Genomic DNA, 9,102 nt, shown 5'->3' on the forward strand with positions numbered 1-9,102 from the left:
AGACCGGTAGAAGTCGGGTGATATCCTATCACCTGCGAGATATAGGTGGATACCGGAGCACGGTTGGCTATATTTGCTATCGTGGAAAAGAACCATGGGGTAAAAGTAAATCGAGGCCGGGCGGAGTCTATGTGTAGGTTGACTCATGTGATTCCGTCTGTGTCGATTAAGGACCGTACCGTTGTTGGCGCTTCTGACAAGATTGAACGCATGCCTATCACTTAGCTGGCCGGATAACTCGTTCCGACCGCGAAGCCGAGTAGCTCAACTCAGGCCGGGACCCGTTTTGTTGTGCGCTCCTTGCGTGGGGCGATCAGACTGAGCCCAAGGGCAGGCTAGGCCTGAACGTCCTGGCATCTGGTGTCCTAGATTGTGCGGCGCAGTACGGACCCATGAAATGTGTACCTAAGTTGTACCAAAGGTGACCTAAGGTGACCGTTGATCTAGTCTGCCTGGGTTTGTGTTAGGAATAAATTCCCAGCTGGTTGAAATCGATTCGAATCGCCGTCTCTCCCGGATAGTGAGAAACTTGGCTAGTCCCAACATCGTAGTAATTGGATTATGGAATGTGATGGTTCAGATAAATATGGGGTTATTATACCTGCTATGGTTACTATTGTATGCTCTAAAAAGATATACCACATGTTTGGCACAGGATAGTTGCTAATCTAGAGATGGATAGTTCTAATTAACTTGATGATAGAATTATAATTGTATAATTGAGTTAATCGCTTTTTATGCAAAATGTTGTCAAGCTACCTCCACTTATAAAGCCTTGCACAATTTTATTTCTGGTTATGACGGGTAAGTCTAGCTGAGTACATTCGAGTACTCAGGGTTTATCCCACCATGTTGCAGGTAAGGTTTGACCTGCTGAGGATGGTGGCTAACCACTGGTGGGCTCGGTGACTCTATATTTATTCTCATCTATATACTTTTATCTGAGGATGTCACTTATGCTAGCAATGTATTTGGAACTCATATTAATGAAATCCTTCAAAAGCAATGTTGTTTTCACTAATCGGTTTTGAAATCCAAACTTGTATTATTATTTATGAATCTATATGTAATATTATTTCCGCTGCAACTCTGTGTATGTGATGTGTATTTGCTTAATCACGCGATCTTGGTTGTGAAGTTGATTTACCGAGGTCCTGCGTGACACTCGGCGGACTACCGGGTTTATATAAGTGAGAGTATGCGGGTGTCAACGTGTTAAGCGGGGACAGCCGTACTTGATCTTGTATAAATTGGGCGGTTCTGTCACAGCCGGTATCAGAGCGAGATTAAGCATAATACTGTCAGGTACATAGTTTTAAAAGCCAAGTTTTTGTTTTAAAAAGTCTATTTTAACTAAAACTTTAGCTACAGGCAAATTTGTTAAAACTTATTTGCAAAACTATGCTAGCGACATCCTCTTTATGCCCAGTTAAGGACTATTAGGTGGCTATCTAAGTACTAACTTTGGGGGTTTACTTCTTGCAATTTTTACTTTCGTCGTCCATATGGCGTGCTATTGTATGGATGCCGTTCACTTGAATGGTAATGTATGGATCAATTACCTCTACGCACAGGTAAGTGTGAGTTGTGAGAGCATGACCGTCCAACCATTGGTCTAGGGGAGAGTTAGATATGGTTACTGGAATATTTACATGTTACACACATGTATATATGAAGGTACTTAATTGTGGGTATATCTACCGGGTAGCTATGGATACCGAAGTATATATATCTGGGGATGTATATATGGAAAGTATCTTAGTTTATTGCTTTCATTATGTGCTTATTTATCTCTTGTGGGACTGGGCTGCAATGAATTTGCCTGCAGGTATGCTAACCACGAATGCGTAGATTGAATGTAGCTGACGACTAGCTATATATATCGAGAGAGTATGTGTTATGCCACCGACATAGAACGTGATTGCCGCCTTAGGTTGGCAATTTTGTGAGGACGAGTAGGACGAGCATGCATCATGATTGTGCTTGTGCATAAATATGCTTCCCTCACCTTGTTCTAATACTAAGTAACTTATGATCAATGTGATGTTACTATCTTCCCTGTGTGAGGATAGACAAAATGCCTTGTTCCATGCCGCTTGAATAGCTGTGCTTGAAGATAGTGGGTGATTAGCTTTGCCTTGTATGTTTGCTTCCAAAGGAAATAGATGACAAAGTTAATAGTTAGCAAAAGGTTCACCCCTTTGAAAACTAAATTGCTAAATGTAAGTAAAACTTGTTTTGTAGAGATATCCACCTACTCTGTAAAAAGGAAATAAAAGATAACAATACTTTACCACCATGTTTTGCATGATATGTGTAGCGGTGTTGTTGTAGGTGACTACTTGTTAGGGTGAGCTTTGTGCTTAGTAATAGTCGCTTAAGCTAATTAGATTGAGTATTTTGAAGTGCTTGCTTAAGACCATGACGTAGGTGTGGATGCTCGTAATCTAGGTAGTGCCGTAGCTGTCACTCCTTTTGTCCTCAGAAAGCATATGAGTGTTGAAGAGCGCTATCCTGGAACAACGTCCAGGTTTTGGTAATCTCATGGTTGTCGTTTTCAATTAAGTTCTCTCTTAGGAGCCTGAGCCTGTACACGTGGTTGCTAGCCATTGAACGTTGTGCTATGAAGACCTTTATCCATGCCTTTGCTTGACCTTAGGCCCAAGTTTAGTTCCCTTGAATGCTTGTATGTGTCGTGGTTGTCCCACTCTTGTGTGAAGGACCTTGCTCCGAAATCCTTGTCGGACTTCATTGCTCCTTCTCCTCCTAATGGTCTGGTACAATGCTAATCGCTATCCATCCTAGCTTTGGAACCTTCTCCTCGTAGGTCATGTCGTTGCTTTATCAACTGAATCCCTAGTCAGTGCATTGGCTCTGTCCCTTGCATCCCGTTGTTTTGTCTCCAACTTTTTCAAGTCTCTGTATGTTCATCAGTCTTGATCTCATGTTGCTGCTCGGCAAGACCAAATCTCATGTTCATCATTATATGGTAATCACTTTGGTGGACACAAGGCGTATATGGAAATTTTGCAAGAGTCCCCGGCTCAGTTGTCTTCGGCAATTAGACTATGTTTTCTTGCACTGTGTTTTGATCTTCAGATCGCCTCCTTGTTGACTCCTAACCTTGTGACTACCTTTGTTGCTATCCCTGCTTCTCATTGTGCTTGCTCTTATGCAACCAAATTTGTGCTACGTGAGAATGCTTGTGGGTTGTATGTTCAGTAATGGTGCCACGATTAGCGATCTACAGTGCCGCGACGAAACCGAGGGCATCCTGTGGACTGCAGCCACAAGGTTGTGCTGCTCGGCACGCGCAGGTATCAAAGTTTCTAGTCATGATCCATTATAGAACTGCTCCGATGTGTTATTTTCACGTGAGCTCCTCCTTGGATATCTCTCCTTATCGTATCAAAAGATCTGTATGTCGAACCAGATACAATAGGACTTCCTTCTGGAGTCATCCAAAGGATAACCTTTGAAGAACAGGTCACTGATAGGAACATTAATAGACTACAAGAGATGGTAGACAAGTGACTCTACTGGACTATCCCTGTAATGACGTCGATCATCTAGTGAGCAACTTATGTCATTCTCGTTGGATTAGAAAGGAAGCTTCAATGTCCAATGTAGTTCAACAAAGCTAGTTTTGCTATAGTGTTAGTCAAATCAACTTACTGTGCCACTGCACCATGAAGTACGCAGGACCGTGCTATCTTGGATTCCTCCCAAAGTAACAATGCTTTATGGACGCCAACGAAAGAAATTCTTCAGACAACAGCTTACGACGAAGAGCAAGTATCAGAAAGTGTTGTGACCAAATTAGTCTCTCTGAGACTCCAAAGTTAAGTAGCCTAATGCTATCACTGATGTTGGAAACTTGATGACATGTTTCTCTTCCCTTAAAAGTTTTTCGCATCGAATCTCGGGACGCGATTCCTTCAAGGGGGGAGGGCTGTAACACCCCAGGTGTTTGTCACCAGTTAAACAATGAGTTTGAGCTCAAACATGGCAAGTTAGGTGGCGATGAATATGTGAAAGACGAATCTATTAACAGGAGCCCAACCTAAGCTTGGATTGCACCTTTGCTCACCTATAGACCCTTTTCAAGATATATGCTTGGGTGGTGTGTTTGGGATATATTCATGTGTCGCACATCAATACCCATCTATATTGGGCATTGGAAAAGTTTCATGAAGTTTGGAATTAAAAAAGTCACATGAAATGATAAGTTATATCCTTGTTGGAATGATTTTACTAAGTGCTTGAATTGCACTATTAAGCGAATGGAAATATAGGTCATCAACCAAACCTTGCAACCTTGCCAAAATGACTGTAGATGAACTCTACAACAAAAGTCATAAAAGGTTCATGTTAAGCAAATGCCAAGAAAATGTCTCAATTGGACTAAAACCCTAGTTTAAAGCTTTATCATGATGCCACTCTAATCATAGTGGAACCTGGTCTTATTTACCAAATATGATGTTGCGCCTTAAATAAAAGTTGTAGACCATATCGCGGGGAACAAACTTTGTTTAATGTATCAGAGCTAATTCTGAACCTAGCTTGGTCAAATCAAGCTCACGAAATTGAATCCAGTGCTGTTTTGAAGCTTCAAAAATCGGCTAAGTCTGGAATGACTGAAATTCGTGATTTCCGTTTCCATGTACCTGTCTTTGGTGATTTTTAGTTTGCAAACCGTGTCGAACTTGGCCAAACTTATTTAAGAAAAGTTGTCGTCCTCATATAGCTCTACAACACTGTGCAATTGGTTTGGTTTTTAATCACTACGTTTATGAGTTATGAAGGGAGGAAGATCGGTGTTTCAGTGTATTTTTGTGGTGGTATTGTCAGCTCCTGAGTTGATTTCGAACTGGTACTCGTCATGGCCGACCGAGCACAGCAAGCCGCTGCCGCGTGGCCTCGCGCTCGCCCGCATGCGCGCCACGGCACCGTGCTCGCTCGCCTTGAAAGCCCGAGCCCTGCCCCCTGCTCTCTCCATTCTCCTCCTCCTTCTCGTTGTCTCCTTGCTCCGCTCCACTCCGCGCCGAGGCGCACGTCCGCCATGGACGCGAGCAGAGCAGAGCCGCTCCCTGCTCCTTCCTCCTCCACCCACTGGCCGCACCACCGCCGCCGCCGCTATGGCCTTCAACCGCAGTCGGCACACCCCTCTTCTTCCGTCGTTCGCCGCCAGGGCGACCTCGCTGTCGAGGCCGCGCCGAGCACCACCATGGCTGGCGAGTCGAGCTCCGATCCGCTGCCGCCGTTCCCCGCCTCCGGTCCCTCTCCTCCCTAGCTGAAGGTACCACCGCCTCCGCCTCCTTCTCCTCTCCGACCGGCGATCCTCGGCCGAGCGGGAGACCGCCGCAGCAGCCCAGCCATCGGAGCCGCCGCTGTGTGGACCGCCGCGCACGTGGCTGGGGCTCCACGCTCCACCTCGGGCCGAGCCGAGGCCACCGGCGAGTGCGCGCGGGCCTCCCGGTGCTCCGCCGCCGCTCCACCATCGCCGAAGAGCCCCCTATGACCGTCACCGACGAGCCACAGTGCCTCGTCTGCTTCCTAATCCCGTCAGGGACTGTTTACTTGAATTCGACGTAAGTCAGGGGCCTAGCTGCAATGTCATTGACTCAAGTGAATAGTGCTTCCGAGGACTTATTTGTTGTAAATCGGGTAAAACTTTGAAACTTCATAGTAAATCATAGGAAATTCGTAAATTAGCAAATGAGGACTTTTTGGAATCCTTGTGAAGTTTTCTATGCAGTAGATCTATAATCTTTCATGTTTTAGTTTAAAATTTTAGCTGTAAAAATGGATTTATGCATCTAGGTTTTCAATTCTAGTTGTATTTGTCTTTTTCATAACTGCAGTTGTAGGGCTCCAAATGAAGTGAAATTTTTGTGGCATGCTACTCATGTGATGTTTGATGTGTGGTAAAAATTTCAGGATTTTAGGCTTGATCAATTTAGAGATATGAAAAATAACAAATGACATATGCTGCTTTGCTTCTATTCTGCACAGTTCTGCATGTATGCATTGTTTGGCTCAGTTAAGTTATGAATCATGCCTTGTTGATAATAAATGAGTTGTAGTAATTTTCATAAGCTTTTCAAAAAGCTAAAGAGCACAATTTTTGGTTAAGTATGTGTTTAGCTATAGTTGTTTAAAGTACTGTGGCAGTTTCTGCCCAAACCCAGACAGGGTTGCTTTGTGTGCCATGTGTGACCTTGTTAGTGGCAGAATTAGTTCTAGATGTTTATAGCAAAGTTGTTCACAATTTGTTAAGCTTTCCAAAAATTCCAGAACCATATTTATTGGACATGTGGAACTCAACTTATAGCTGTTTAAAGTAGCATATCAGTTTCTGTTCATGTTTTGGATAGAGACGTCTTCCTTGGTTTAATTGACCTTGTTAACTATGAAATCATCTTAGGATGATAATAAGAAAGTTGTAGGTAACTTTATAAGCTTTCCATAAAGTTAAGAATCATGTTTGTCAGAGGTCTAGAACTCCATTTATGCTTCTCTAAAGTTCCTATAAGTTTTCTGTCCATAGCTGTGCCTCTGCTGTTTAGGCTGCTGGTGCAAGTGTTACTTGTGCAACTAGTTTCATGGTGTTAATGATGTTTACTGTAGTTTTGGTAAATACAAAAGTCGTAGATGATTATCTTATCTTGCTTGTGTTAAATTTTCATGATCCTAGGTCTGATAGTTTAGGAGTTGCATGCTTAATAATTCTACTGTCAGATTTTGATTACATTCTGCGCAGACTTAAAAGATTAGCATGTTTGGTCATGATAACGTGGGAATCATGCTGAGATGATTGAAGATGAAATGTAGATAATTTCCTAAGCTTTCCAGAATGTCTTGTTTCATATCATTGGATTTATAAAACTCCAGATATGATTGATTTATGAAGCTGCTGTTTGCAAGTCCAGAAATTGGCATATTCCGGTTATAGTTGTTGCTTCACCTTGACTTGCTTTGCATGTTGCTAGGTGTGGTTCACGTCCTTGGTAATTAAGTTAGATACACCTGAGATCTTGTGAGACTTATGTGCCATGTATAATATTCTTTGTTATCTTAGCATGATAGATTGTGTGATGTTAAGTTAAGCATCGCAAAGTACTTAAGTGTGTTTAGTGTAAACGATGCTTGTCTTGCTTGCTATTTGTGATGCGTCTCATGGTACTATTCTTCATATTCATGCACTTGCAGCTTGCATCTCATCTAGGTACGCTAGATGCACCACGTGAAGGACGAGATGTTGGAGCCAAACCCGAAGATGGTGTTGGTGGATCCATCCCGAGGATGGAAGGACCCTAGAGTGCATGCCTTGAGTGGAGACGTCGTCAAGACGGAGCAAGCTAACTTGACTGATTCGTGTCGGATCCCAGGCAAGCCCCGGAGCATTTTAAGTCTCCCAGTATTTTACAAATGATTACTTAAGTACTCATGATTGATGCATTAGGTTATAAGAGTTGAATGGAACCACTTGATGCATACAAATTCCTTGTCCAGATATTACACCTTTAACCGGTATAGGTCCAGGATCGAATATATGCTTAGCCATGCTTAGACCGGTAGAAGTCGGGTGATATCCTATCACCTGCGAGATATAGGTGGATACCGGAGCACGGTTGGCTATATTTACTATCGTGGAAAAGAACCATGGGGTAAAAGTAAATCGAGGCCGGGTGGAGTCTATGTGTAGGTTGACTCATGTGATTCCGTCTGTGTCGATTAAGGACCGTACCGTTGTTGGCGCTTCTGACAAGATTGAACGCATGCCTATCACTTAGCTGGCTGGATAACTCATTCCTACCGCGAAGCCGAGTAGCTCAACTCAGGCTGGGACCCGTTTTGTTGTGCGCTCCTTGCGTGGGGCGATCAGACTGAGCCCAAGGACAGGCTAGGCCTGAACGTCCTGGCATCTGGTGTCCCAGATTGTGCGGCGCAGTACGGACCCGCGAAATGTGTACCTGAGTTGTACCAAAGGTGACCTAAGGTGACCGTTGATCTAGTCTGCCTGGGTTTGTGTTAGGAATAAATTCCCAGCTGGTTGAAATCGATTCGAATCGCCGTCTCTCCCGGATAGTGAGAAACTTGGCTAGTCCCAACATCGTAGTAATTGGATTATGGAATGTGATGGTTCAGATAAATATGGGGTTATTATACCTGCTATGGTTACTATTGTATGCTCTAAAAAGATATACCACATGTTTGGCACAGGATAGTTGCTAATCTAGAGATGGATAGTTCTAATTAACTTGATGACAGAATTATAATTGTATTATTGAGTTAATCGCTTTTTATGCAAAATGTTGTCAAGCTACCTCCACTTATAAAGCCTTGCACAATTTTATTTCTGGTTATGACGGGTAAGTCTAGCTGAGTACATTCGAGTACTCAGGGTTTATCCCACCATGTTGCAGGTAAGGTTTGACCTGCTGAGGATGGTGGCTAACCACTGGTGGGCTCGGTGACTCTATATTTATTCTCATCTATATACTTTTATCTGAGGATGTCACTTATGCTAGCAATGTATTTGGAACTCATATTAATGAAATCCTTCAAAAGCAATGTTGTTTTCACTAATCGGTTTTGAAATCCAAACTTGTATTATTATTTATGAATCTATATGTAATATTATTTCTGCTGCAACTCTGTGTATGTGATGTGTATTTGCTTAATCATGCGATCTTAGTTGTGAAGTTGATTTACCGAGGTCCTGCGTGACACTCGGCGGACTACCGGGTTTATATAAGTGAGAGTATGCGCGTGTCAACGTGTTAAGCGGGGACAGCCGTACTTGATCTTGTATAAATTGGGCGGTTCTGTCACATTTTAGGTCTCCTAACGGTGAACTGGTGATGATAGGCTTTTCACATGGGGTTACTGGCAGGTCATGCTCTCGTGCAAACTTGGATGATATGTATGAACAAGTTGCTCCAGAGTCTAATAGAACTGATGCAGTGTTGCCATTAACTAAAAACATACCGTACACCATGTCAGGGGCAGCTTGTGCTTCCTCGGCGTCCAGATGGTTGAGACGTCCACGAGTAGCAGATCCCTTGAGCTAAGACTTCTGAGCAGCTGAGTTCTGAG

This window comes from Miscanthus floridulus, chromosome 9, assembly GCF_019320115.1.
Source record: "Miscanthus floridulus cultivar M001 chromosome 9, ASM1932011v1, whole genome shotgun sequence".
NCBI classification, from domain to species: Eukaryota; Viridiplantae; Streptophyta; class Magnoliopsida; order Poales; family Poaceae; genus Miscanthus; species Miscanthus floridulus.